The 14,403-nt window shown below is 42.6% G+C and overlaps 1 protein-coding gene across 1 annotated transcript in view; it reads right to left on the reverse strand.

Moving 5' to 3' along the window:
* The window catches only part of LOC128737120 (ETS-like protein pointed), a 228,667-nt gene that overhangs the window by 5,936 nt on the left and 208,328 nt on the right, over nucleotides 1-14,403 (reverse strand). The window lies entirely within an intron of this gene.

The raw sequence follows: 14,403 nt of genomic DNA on the forward strand, positions 1-14,403 counted from the left end.
AGATATGGATTTCCCGAATCGAATCAGTGCAGCATAGGTTTTTTCGATACGCGCTATGTAACCTTCCATGGACGCATTTGCATGACCGGCCTCCTTACAAAGACCGGTATGCATTGATTGGCATCGAAACATTGGAAGATCGACGGAATGCAAACCAAGCTGTATTCGGTGCAAAAATTTTCCAAGCTGAGATTGACAGTCCCGCAGTGCTTGGCCAACTTCATATCTACGCACCACAACGCACTCTAAGGCCCAGACAATGGCTGCGATAACCTCCTAGAAACACTGTATATGGCAACAATGACCCTATGATGAGTGTGAGCGGACGATTCCAAGAGGCGTATCATTTAATCGATTTTAACGTCTCCACGAAGGTTTTCCGTCAACGAATTTACAAAAGTACGTGATATTTTATGTTACTTTAGATCATTAAGACCATATGTTGTCAGATAACTTCTTTATATAATAAACGATACAGAATTTGGAAGCCAAGAAGCGTGCTAGGCGTTTTCATGAGCAAGTTTACGAGCATTTTACGTTGCATCTGCGTGTAACGATGTGCTAGGTAAGTATAAATTCCTGTTTGTTGAAATAATTACAAAAAAGCCTATTATTTGGAGCCTTTCATCACTTCTCCAACATTAACATCAAAAGTATACATAAAAGTATGCTTGAAGAAGGATGGTAAATGGTTGAATGCGTTCCAGAACCACTACGAAGTCTCTTATTCAGCAACTCCTATCTCTACCTCCTTGATGGTACCATCCGGCATACGTTCCTTAGTGGAAATCGGACAACCGGTGGAAACTAGGGTCGTATGCGGACACAGAAGGAGGCACTCATGCGAATGCTGAGTGTAAACTCTCCGCTAGCAGGACGGTTCTTGTAGTAGGTATGACTACTAAGAACCAAAGCAGAGGGTCCAAAGTCCCTAAAAGGAGGTTGGTTTTAATAGCTGTTATCCATGGCCATCCATGTTATGTGTGACGCGACCCGTGCCGAGGGATGAATGGTGGAGGGTATTCTATAAATTCTCGCCGCAACGGAGCCTGTGGAGTACCAGGCCGCCCTCCACTGTAATTTGCCCTTGCTGCATCAATTACTGCGATCACTGATGCAGTGGACCATTTCTTACTGTGCATGAAACGTAGGAGGTCGAGAGGAGAATATGGGAGGAACAGGACTTGAACGATGCGCTAGCAGAGGTTCAGTCCTGATCCCCGTCTATCCTCAACACGCCGACTCGTTGTGAGTCGATAAACGAAGATGTGGCTCCAACTCTCTACTCACGGGTCGAAATTCATTCTGCCTGATCTCTGACTGTTTGCAGAAGGGTGGGCTGAAACAAAAGGAGAGCCGAACAGTCATGGCGAGTAGGATGGCTGTACAATAGAGTGTCCCAAAATAGCACTGTCAGAAAACCCGGGGGCTCACCCCTCAAATGATAGCTTGGGGTGTCATAACAAAACTTTTATATGACGTCAACATTGGTTGACCCGATTTAGGGGTCGCACATTTGAGTTTTATGAAAAAATGGCATTTTTCGGGAGTAAATTCAAAAAAATATTTTTAGAAATGTTAAAGTAGGTGAAACAAGGTACTTAATTATTTTTTACACAATCATTGAGATCTGTTACATTTATAAAAAGTTATGGTGGCATGTCTGGAGTCATATTTGGTTACAAAAATTTATGAATACAACAAAAAGGTAAAATTTTCGAAATTTCATTTAAATAATCGTCAAAACAGAGTATCGAACGGTGTCTCAGAGTAACGTAGCTATACTGCATAGATAGAAAATTTTATGACGAACAACTTTGCCGAAGAAAGTATGGACGTATGTTCAAATCTCGTTGAAGTATCCACGTTTTTCTGAAGGCGGAACAAAACATATTTTCGCTATTTTTAAATTTTAGCAATTCCACGTGAAAAAGGTAAATGATAAAACTTGAACTATTTATTCTAAACGTTACCTACGTGTTTGATGGGAGGAAATATGCACCTTCCGCAAAATTTAGCACCATTTAGGCTCAAGAATCAGTTTAAAAAGTGCGTATTTATTTTAACAGGTACTAGGAAAAATCGTATCTCCCGAAACTACTCCAAAACGATGCCTAAGCGTGAGTTGTAGAAAATTGATTTTTAAACCTGTCCGAAACTACCTGCCCTTTGGGAGCAAAGATTTAATAGTGGAAATATTTTTATTGAAATAAATTTTTTTCATTGGTAAGATGCGTGAGCCAAGGCAGTCTTTGAAACACATAACAACTTCCTCGAGGTCGTCAGTCTCGTCGATCGCAGCTTTGTATTTCTGGTGACAGCGGTCGGATCGTTCCTGTGCCGGCCCGTAATATCAAGAATGAAATTTCTGCTGCATCTAGATTGTTCATTCAATGAGATAAACCAACCTCGCGTTTAAGTCTTGATCTTGAAATGAGGTCAGGCATATAAATTAATATTTTTTGAAACGGTAGTTCTCTTATAATTGACGAAGGGACGGTAGAAGAAAGTAATGAAAATTTTAGAATGAAGGAGAAAGAGCGGAAACTTGAGAGGGGCAGGTTTTGGTAGCTACGCTTAACAAGTAGTCGTTGTGACTCCTACCTTTTGTCCAATGCTGGTCGTTTATATTCCTGACCTCACTTTAAGATCAAGACTAAAACACGAGGTTGGTCTATCCCATAGGAACGGTGCCTTCAACCGGAAGATCAAAGTGAAAATCGCTTAGTTTGTGCTGTCATTTCATCATGGAAGACCCTACATCACTGAATTTTATTATCAAAATTGTGTTTCGTAAACTTAGAGCATTTTAAAAATCGAAGCAAAGCCTTGATACTACACTCCGGGTTTAAAACTTGATCTTCCGTATTTATTCGACAGACTTGCGTGGTGGCATCAAACTGGTTATCAAACGGGGAATTCCATCGTCGATGTCATCAACGGCCGGTAGTAAGAGAAATCCGAGATCGTAGGTGGAAGTGGATCCGACAAACCTTGAGGAAAGAAGCGGACAAAATCGGCAAAGAAGCATTCGAATGGAACCCGCAAGGACAACGAACAAGAAGCAGAGGCAGAAACTCATGGTGACGCAATTTAGCCAATGATATCCGAGGTGTTGACGAGAACCTGTTCTGGTGACAGGTGAAAGCCATGGCGGGCTCTTTATCCTCCCGGACCGGCGGACATGGACTTACAATTCTCTCTTTTTGTAGAGTGGGTCCTCAGTGGGACAATTTGAAAAAGACTCGCTTTTTTACCGAAAACTCGTGTTCAGCGACAAAGTGCGTTGAATGCTTTCCATGTGATAAGCTGCCTTTCCGATGTATGCAGAACTGGATTGTGTGGTGGCGACTTGTGGACCAGCAGAATCATCGGATTCCGTATTTTTTCAATGATGGAAATGGCTGTCACATTACTGTCAATGGAGCTCTATTGGTCGATGAGGAGGGACGGCTAAATCGTTTCTAAAACTACTTGTAGCATTACGTAAAGCCTCTCATCTATACTGATAAACTAGTAACAATTAAAATAGTTGTTTTCCTTCTAGATACGAAGGGTTTTCTCTTCTTTTTTTTTGACTCTAACTGGAGCCCGCTATTGATTGATGATTACGGACTTAAAGGCAAGCATAAGATCAACGGTTTCATTCAACTAGACGACGCTACTTGCCACGCAGCACGCAAAACAAAGAGCTAACTACGAGGTAAGTTTAGTAACCATCAATCTCTCTCAGTTTTGGACTTGTAAATAGGCCGTCTAAATCGTGTAATTAAACACTGCTAAGACTACTTTTTTCAGCGTTCCTCATCTCACGGATAAACCAGCAACGTCTGTATCAGTAATTTCGTTTCAGAAATTCCTATAATGCAAGAGTTACAAAGCCCTTTTTCCTCTTATTTAGACCTCCCTCTTTGCCAGGATGGATCTCCTTTTTGTCATAAGTATCCCTTTATATCTAGGGACACCTATGCCAAGTATAGCGCCCAGTCGTTCCGAACAGAAACGTGTGCTCTGACCCATTCGAATAGCAGTTCTTCGTTCTAAAAAATAAACAATGTTTTTCATGGCCGAGGTAACCATTGCTGGCTCAATGGAAATCCAATCGGAAAGTCCTATTTTCGGATCACTTTTAACAAAACAATGGAGGCATATGTTGTTTTCCAAAGCATCAATTGTCTGCCACATTGAAACTCAGCATTAGCCAGAGACTTCACGCAGCCCGATGAAACATAGTCCAACAGAATTGAAATGCATGATCTTGTAGGTCAATTGACGGGTCCATTACGAGAAACTGTTCATTTGCCGGATGATTTTTTCAATGAATCAATTGTTTGTGACAGACGACGCGTGGCATGTTGCGTCGTCTTGTTGAAACCATAGCTTCTCCACATTGAGGGCACTCAATTGTGGTCCAGCAAAGGCGCTGATTTTTTTCACTCTGAGGAATGAAGATGTCGTCCGTAACATGGAAGAAGAGTGCGATAAGATTTTCGAGAATCGCTTATATTTGTCGAATCTCGATTGAATGATGGAACACGTCAAACTTACTGACCCGAAATCGTTAAAAAATGTCATTCAATTGAACAAAAGATAACAAATAACCAACGTGCCGTAAGGAGAAAACAAAACCTAACTCCAATTTATATCGAGCAAACAAAAAGTCAACCTCATCCACCTGCAGCAACAAAAGCAGGCTCCACTTGAGGGTGCATTCATTCATAAAACTAGCTGTTGTTTACACTGTCCACCGAGGAACACAGAACATTCCGTGTCCGTCAAAACTCGAAAAGGTCTGGATCAATATTGGATCCACACAATTTTTGGTCGTTTGTTGATCTTCACTCCGTTTCGGTGGACAAACGCCGGACGGTCTACTTTGATTATGTCTTGGTTGTGCACTCGCAGTAAACAATGTGCGGACCCGCCGAAACCGGATGTGCTCTGGAATCGGAGTGACTTTTTGTGAGCTCCGTCGTTGGTCATCATCCCGCGCTTTCAGCGCTAATGAAACAACAAAAGGAAGCGAACCGTATCGTTTTGTTTTATCTTTTTTGTTTTATAGCGCCATACCGCATCTTTTAATGTGCGTCTCTGATTATTATTATGGCATTTTTGCCGATCAAAGGAAGCTTCCGGGGACGAAAAACGCTGTTCGATTGTGTGTTTGCCGAATTTGCTGCAACAATGATGGGGATGGATGGGGAAGCAAAAGGGATGATGTGGGGGACTCGAGACAGATGAAGATTCATCTCGCTGCGAACGAACAAACGGACGAACGAACGAACGTACGAAAGTAGGCGTGGTGAGTTTCTTTTCTTCTAATCTCTCGGAGCGTTCGCGCGAGTATGTTTATAGTCATTTTCCCATAAACACCGAACACGGCAGCGTCTGTTGTCGCCGAACACGCCGAACGGTGCGCGATTTGGAGAGGGAGCGAGGTGGCTGGCATTAGAAAGGGACGGTTCGATCTCTCGCGCATGCTCGTTTTGCTGCTGCGATGTGACCCGCCGGAGAGCTCCGACCGAGAGCCGGTTTCGTTGGCTCGCTTGCACCAACTGGCTGCGGCTGGCTGGCTGGTGCCATTCAAGGCGCGATTTGATGATTCGATTTTAGATTTCCGACCAATCACGCGCTCGCGAGATTATTAACTTTCGGCTATTGTGGGGCGCGAACGCGCGGCTTCAGCATCTCGCTTTGTCTTTCTCGCGCACACAGACACACTGTCGGCTCCTCGGGAAAGGAGGGTTCGCTGGATGGATACGGGAGGGAAAATCATGGCAAGCTCGATCGAGCGTCACCGACGTTCGATGTTTTTTGTTTTCGGGGGGGTTTTGACATACTGGTTTTCGCGGTGATGTTTCACGTTTCGTCCTGCGCGCTGCGCTTGCTGAGTCCGTTAAAACGTCACATATGGCAAACGAAGTCTTTTCCGTATGTGGCTTGTTCTTTTTTTTGTTATTCTTAATGACGATCAGTTTGTGCCACTACCTGGCTATGATACAAAGTAGCCGGTCGTAATCATCTGTCATCATAATTAGCGTTAATCTACGCGCTTTGACATACTCTACTGGTGAACGTGGAGGTAAAAACCTGTCTCGTCAGTCCGAGACTGTGAGGACTGCGTTGCCTAACAGCAGCCAGCCATCAGCTGGGAGAGCGAGTCACTGGACTGGAAAGTGGTAACACTCACACGCACTTTTGCTGGCTAAGGTTTCCCATAGCACCGCGCGTAAACGCAGCAGGCTTCGCGGTGAAATATAAACTTATCGCGAAATTCACTACACATATTCAGCCCACAACCGAGGGGCATTTTCTTCCTAATCGGGCGAATGATTAGCATATAAGTGCAGTGCGCCAGACTAACCGGGGGGTCCACTTGATGGTGCCATGACGAGGCTGAGGAGGGATCCAATGAGTAGTGTTGTTAAATCGATGCTGATTTGAAGTGTGGAGATAATGTTTACCGCAGCGCAGTAATGTGTCAGGAAAATAATACGATAAAATAACCGTACAGCAGATTGGATGACTATAATTTTCATCACTTTGCTTTTTCTTTTTATGATTTTCTCGCTGACGTTGGGAGATGAAATTTACCGAAAAATGAACAGGCTGGGTTGACCATTACGTGTTGTTGCCCCCTCGATTGGACTGGAAACCCTTTTCTTCTGAGACACGAGGCTATGATTAATCGATCGATTCCTGTATCTGCACGATTGCCAATATCCACGGTACGACCCACATGGATCTCACAATCAGGAAAAAAACGGTGCACACATGATTCAAGCTCAGCTAAACACATAATTATTCGTAATTCACCCCCTGACTCGCTGGTGAGTGGTGTAGTGGTGTGGTTGGCCTATCATCGAGTGCACACGCATCATCCGTCGACTTGGAGATTGGAGACAGCAGCGCGACGATCGAGACTTATCAGCAGGAGCAGGACGACTAACTAACACCGCACTGTGCCGGCTGCTGCCGGTGCACCGTAAACCTTGCGTCGTCGAGCTGGCAATTTTGCGCTAATTTTAATTTTAATATAATAACTGTTTATGCGCGATGTCGTCCAGTCGTCGGCGGGCTTCTTCGCTGGCTGCAAAACCCCTCGGCAGAGAGTTGAGTAATCTGTAATTATCGATTTTATCGTCTTTCTACGTACGAGTGGCCAGCGTAACCCAGCCAAGCTAGCCAGCGCGGTAATTAAATGAGGCGCTCTCTTATTTATAGAGTCCCATACGGAGAGCCACTTAGCGGAGCTAAAGTGACATTTTAACTGTCCCTATATCTACACCGGAGTGCTCGAACCGTTTGGGATGATTAACGACCGACCAACCTATCGAGGAAGTGATCAAAGTGGTTCAAATTCCTTTCCTTCCCGGGGATCATCAGTTGCGCGGAATGTAAATAAATTAAAAGAAAGAAGAAAAAATACGCCTCACACGAAAGTTCGCAAAGTACAACAGGTGTTCAATGCTGTTGCTTCGAATCCGGTCGGTCGCCCGAATGGGTCACGAGGGACGAGGAACACACGAAGGACGACAGTCGGGCCAGGCTCAATGAACTTGAACGGCAACCACGACATGAGAACGGGAACGATGCTTCCTCGGAAGGCGATATCCGACTGCACGGCGATAGTCCGTCCGATCCCACGGCACGCGGCGGAAAACAACGAAGCAACTCCTATTTCCTTTCGCGAGTGCAAACGAGACTAGGAAAACAATTTATTTGCAGTGTTTTTTTTTCTCTGCTTTATCTGACAGCAACACAGCAGAAAAACCTTCGAAGGGCTGCGAGATAATCAAGTTATCAAATGGACTACTAGATTACGGCAAAAAAAATTTCCACGCACTGCCAAGCCATTCCAACTCGACGCGACGCGCTCTCTGGCAGCACCAGCATTCTGCAGTAGTGTAGTGGGGAAAGTGTGAAAATCGGTGCCGTTTTTATTTCCGCTACGGTGCTTCCCCTCGTGTGCGGTGCGGTGTCCTACTGCCTAGCGGGCTCATTTCCGTTCTACGGGCTGCGTAAAGAATTGGAACAACTGTGTGGTTGTAACATCGATGTCCCCGGACCGGAGATGAACCGGTAATTCGGTGGTGCAGCATGGGGACAGCATCAGCAGAGGGGCGACGAGCCGCGGGTAAATAAATTTAGCAATTTACCTCCGGTGTGGAGATTGTTTCCCGATGCCCCCGAGCCGGATGATGGGAAGTGAAGTGGGATTTTATTGCCGAAGCACCGAAGTACCGATAATCGATAACCGCTGCGGGGACGAAGCACCAGCGTCTTATGCTGTGTGATTTAAGACGCGTTTACGGTGGTGTTAAAGGGGCCATTCGGAATCAATAAAATGAAAATGGAAGAAAATATTGATAGACAGTCGAGTTAAATGAAGTAAAAAAGGTGGCATCCATCCGAGTGTCTGGTAAATGGATTTTGATGAACCACTTGCGGGCACATTTTATAGAGATGCTTTCTAGAGCGGATAGGGTAGTAATAGGAATCTTCTAAATTCAACTTTTAATCTGAAGTTTGCTTTAAAAAGCTACAAACTGGATATTTGCTACAAATGCTTGTGAGTGTTAAAATCTAAATACTTATCGAACAACTTATTGATACTATTTACTAGGATCTATCGTTAGTCGCTAGCTTATTAGCCTACCTTAGCTTAGAAAAGATAAAGAATTTATAAACCGAACTAAACCCTTAACCCCTTAACCCTCTAACGGGTAAGACCGTCTGTAGACGGCCTTCGCTTTTGGAGTTCCAGAGCCGCATACAAAATTTGTTTTTAATTGGCAATATGCAAAATGTGTTCAGAACAGATTTCTTGACATTTTGATACTAATATCATAATATTCTGATCATGCATTCAAAAGTTATCATCTTTCGAAAACAAAAATTCCGAAAATAATTAATGCGCGAATATTCCGTTTTTTACTTTTGTAGGAAAAGGACATCTAGAACAAAATGATTGACCTAAAAATAATTTCTATGAGTAAATTTCATGCATTATTTTAATTTTGTAATATATCTGAATTGAAAAAATATCTGGGCAGAGCGTTAGACATGAAAAAAGAAAAAGAGAAATTGGACTTTTTCTTACCTAGCGCTCCTCCAGATCATTATTTTTGCATGAAAATCAGAACTTAAGGTTTTTTTTGTGTGTACTTTCATGATAAAATAGTCATTAGCTTGATCGCATCGTTTTTACGGTGCTGCCCGTTAGAGGGTTAAGTGTCACACTTTTTCCAGCAGAGATAAAAAACTGAAACTTTCAGGAAGGTCTTATTTCACATCAACTAAGAAAAAACCGCAGATATATATTTTTAATTTTGTTCCTCACTGTAAACGTAATGACGTATTTTTTAAGGAAAATGTTTCGTAAAACTATATTCGTAGCTGATAAGAAAACGAGAACACATTCGTAGCAAAATAACCATCGAAATACGTATCTTTTGTTAGATAATAACATTGTTGTTGTTCTCTTATCTTTTCAGGTATGTATTTCTACTCAATGGCTTTCTACTTTGACAATGGCATCCACGCCTAGTGAACCGAGTAAATTTTTGGGACTAAGGAAAAAGAGAACAGCAATACACAAGGACATTTCTAAGGAAATGTCAAAAATACAAAGTAACTCCCCCAAGTTATAAGGTAAAAACTGAGCCATCAACACCAGGTTCCATCATTTAAAAAAAATCGAAAATCTACAAGCCTGGTAACGAACTGAGGGAATTTATTTCTGCAAAACAAACCCTAACTGAAAAGTTAGCAAAGTTGCTAGGGAAAAAACTTCAAACTATACCAAAGCAATTCCACGCCGATCTTCAGGTAACATTAGAGCTGAGAAAACTATGTTATTTTATGTAACGGCCTTTTAGAAAATTGCCACAACGTAGTGAAAATGAGTGGAGAACAATGGTTAATGGCTACTTGAAATTGACCCAACTTCGAATTTCTAAATTTATAAACCTATAAAGAGAGCCCCAATGGGGACTCCCCTGTTACCTTCCTTATGTCAGCTATTTATGATAAATGGAAAATAAATTAAAGGACAAACTATCCAAATCGCTGGTGGCAATACGTGGACGACATTTTTTGTATTTTAAAACAAGACTTTGATACTCTTCAAAATAATCGATGTCAACAAGGTTATCAATTTTACATTTTTTTTAAAGACATCAACAGACTATAGTCCCAATAATGGATGAACAGCTTAATCTAATAACAATCACAGTCAAGAAATTACAATTACAAACACTAACAATGTACAAACAAAACAATCTTAGCCGTCATTTGTGGAAAAAAACAAAAAAGTTACGGCGGATCGTTTCACGTGACAAATTAAAATCAAATGCGAATGCAATTCGATTGAAAACTCGCCGTGTACCAATGAGCTGTTTTGTCCGTAGTTGGTGCGTTGAAAAGGTGCCCTCAGCATTGAGTTTTTCCGCAGTGCCTTGGGACGCACGTTTAGATGAATCGCCCTAAGAATAGCAGGACAATCAACGTGTCGACAGCAAACAGAGCTCTTGTGATGTTCCTTCGTGTCTGTAGTACCTCCAAGTGAATTAATCGGCGTCGACTTTCATAACTCGGCAACTGGAACGGATTTCGCCATGGTAGACGACGGAGAGCAAAGCGTAAGAAGCGCCGTAGAACTGATTCAATCCGTTGCATTCCGTTTTGGTAATATGGATGCCAGACAACGGAACCGTACTCGAGAGTTGAACAGGCGAGTGCACGGTATAATGCCTTGAGGCAATATACGTCAGTGAAGCTCTGCGATGTGGAAGACGAATCCTAATGTTCTGGATGCCTTGTCCACAATGTAGGAAATATGCCGTTTAAACGATAGCTGACTATCTAAAATAACGCCGAGATCCTTTACCTGGTCGACACGTTGGATTTCTGTACGGCGTGGCTTGTAGCTAAAAATGACGGGTTCTCTAATACGGGCAAAAGAAATAATGGAACACTTCTCAGGATTGACGAGCATGCAGTTCAGATTGCACCAATTCGTAAAAGTCTCAAGCTCTTGTTGAAGACAAATTGCATCGTCCTTGGAACGTATCTTTAAGTACATCTTCAAACCGTCGGCGACGGATAAACGAGGACCTCTGAGTACATAGTTGACATCATTGAAGTACAATAGAAAGATTAACGGACCCAAATGACTACCTTGTGGGAGTCCAGATGAGGTCGGAAACGCATTTGATTGAAAACCTGCAACTGTCGCAATCAGTTGGCGACCTACGAGGTACGAACTGAACCAACACAACATACTGCCGCTAATACCGAGTCTTTCCAATTTAGCAATCGCAATAGCATGATTGATTTTGTCAAACGCCGCAGACAAATCAGTATAGATGGTATCCGTTTGAGCGCGATCCGCTAGGCTTTCGGCAACATATGTTGTGAGACAAAGGAGGTTCGCAGTGGTTGATCTAGCTGCGATGAATCCATGTTGGTCATTACGAAAGTAATGTTTACAGTGCGACAGCAACGGAGTCATGACTACAAGCTCAAATAACTTGGAAATGGCACACATTTCAGAAGGAACAAAAGAACAGACTCCCCTTTTTAGAGGTTGTTATAAGATATTTCACTAATGTTTCGGAATTTACAGGAAACCCACCAATTTCAAACTTGTTACATCCAACCACATCCAACAACCATTGAAAGAATGCAAAATGCCACAATGATTCCTGTGGAAACTCTCCCACTGAGTAAGGAAGGAAAAGAGACTGAATGAAATTTATTTTCGAAATCACTTGGTTGAATGGCTACAAGAAGGAAAACAGCCATGCTGGGAGACTCTGGGAGGAGAAGATGAGTTTGAATCCGGTTATAGTTGACTTCAATCATAGCTTGGTTCTCGATCAGCGCATCCCCCGGCTTGGGTAAAGAGGAACGGTTCACAACTTCTTAAGCGTTTCTTCAATGACCCCTTCCACTTCACGCCTTGTCCCATTCTGTGAGGACATTATCAACACCTTTGTTACATTACTTACTTCTATCGTTCCCTTCGTCGATTCATTCCAAAAAAAACTATAGTTACAAAAAATTAATTACATGCCTGACCGCAGTAAAGTTCAAGAGAAAAACACGAGGCTGGTCTATCCCAGATAAATCTATTATTCACGACTTATTCTAACTTGAAATGTCTGGGGGAGACTGCTGCAAGTTGAGATAATTCGATTCTTTTTAAATGAATGTAAATATCGCCTGAAAGCCCACCAAATCTAAACCTTCGCTTACATTTAATTTGATTTAAAAGAAACATCTATATTATTTGTCATCTGTATTTTCTTTGTGAGCCGTGTGGGTCATAAAAAAATTGTTTATTTAATTTCTTTATTTTTCTAAAACTAAACATTTTTTGTATAGATAATGGAAATAACTTTCGAATGATGTATTACACTCATAATCTATGTTTTATGGACCGAAAAGCAAATTAATCTCAACCTGCATCAGGCTCTCCTATATTATGCGTGGGCAAATTATATCCTCTCGCTGCCTAATATTTGAGAATAATAAATTTGGAAACTGCGTCTGTCATACCGTGGCCGCACAACCAACGGGAAAATTGGTGAAGATAGTCGATCCAAAGTCAGATAATATAAGTAGCAGGAATAGAAGTGTCTGTTAGCTGGAGGAACCGAACGAGCTCCCATAGGCAGTAGTGTGGTAGTCGACGGGAGCAAGTTCGAGGTGGGGGACGAATTTGTATACCTTGGGTCGTTCGTTGATGACGTCGGATAACAACTACAGCAGAGAAATGCGCAGACGCATTCTTACCGGAAATCGTGCTTACTACGGACTCCACAAGACACTAAGGTCTGGTAAGCTTCACACCCGTACCAAATGTACCATATACAAGACGCTAATAAGACCGGAAGTCCTCTCCGGGCACGAAACGTGGACAATACTCGACGGGGACTTGAAAGCACTGGCCGCTTTTGAACGTCGTGTGGTTAGGACCATCTTTGGTGGTGTATGAAAGAGAAGGATGTCATGGTTCATCCATGACACGAACACGACATCGCTGACACGAATCCGGTTGGTACCAGACGCAGAGATACGCAGCGTGCTCGATGGTTAGACCAAATGGAGCATGACCTGCAAAGTATGGGACAGTCGAGAAATTGGAGACGCACAGCCATGGACCGAGTTAGCTGGTGGAACATTATATTGCAGGTCAAATCCTGAGGGACAGTAAGAGATAGTAGAAGCAATCCCAGAGCAGAGGATCCCAGAGCAAAAAGGATACAGCAAACACCATCAAATCGAAGAACAACTTAACACCGGGTGCCAGGAATCAGCATTCGAGTAATCGCGTTTTTTCATTTAAAGACGGAATCTACTAATTCGCAGATCCACTAGAGGCGTTAGGTTCAAAACGACATTCACAGTCAGTTCCTCTGCAGATACGAGGAATCGAAAGGAAAAGCTGGTTGTCAAAAAGACTACCTAGTATCTAGCTAGTTCCGTCTACTTCGTCTGTTTAAACGGTCAGCCCGAGCTCGAGCTACAGTTGCAGTTATTGAAACTATAAGAAGAGAAAGGGTTGAAAGCACGGCAAACAGAACGTTAACGTGAAGCAGAACAGTTCAAGAACCAGAGAACCAGAACTCTGGCAGAAATAGCTAGTAACAGAGGTTCGACTCAGAGCTCGTTTAGAGGAGTGCCTTTCTGTGGGTCATTCGCGATTCGTATCCTGCATATGAACATTCGCAACAACAGCCGGTACAACAGCAGAAACGCATACGCTTTCAGTTTGATAGGCCTTTCCAACGCGCACCAGCATTCCTCTTTTAAATTCGGAAACGGATAAGTTAGTGCGGAGAAGTCTAAGGAGACTTCAATCCTACAATACTGCTATCACAGACTACAAAAATTCAGTCAGAAGCAAGCCGCTCGCAGAGAATCGTTATTTAACCACTCCCATTGTAAGAGGTAAGAAAAGAATAGAAAGTAGGACATCGGATCAGAGTGATCAATTGAGCAATTTAAGCGTTTTTGACGACCAACAAGGCAGCTTTCAACTCTCTTATTCCCAAATTACCGCAAGGAAGGATTTGTCGGCCTGTTTTGGTAGCTTAGAAGAATGTCCTATTTTCCTATCCAGCTTGACTCAGAAAAGGATAAGGAAAACGTCTCAGGAGAAAAGTCTATTTTCAAATTCATTGTTTGTCATATTGAAATCAAAAAGGTGCGATACATCGTTAAAAACATCCATCATCGATCGAACAGGCACATTTATGGTATAATCTTGTCTACCCAACGGAAGTCTCCGGAACTCTGGAGGGCGAAGCTGGTACCCGGGAACGTTCAAATCAATAAGTTCAAGAAGGTTCGGTGCATCCATATAAAACCAGTTAACAGTTTTGCAATAAAGAT

The sequence above is a fragment of the Sabethes cyaneus genome, chromosome 1, assembly GCF_943734655.1.
Source record: "Sabethes cyaneus chromosome 1, idSabCyanKW18_F2, whole genome shotgun sequence".
NCBI lineage: Eukaryota > Metazoa > Arthropoda > Insecta > Diptera > Culicidae > Sabethes > Sabethes cyaneus.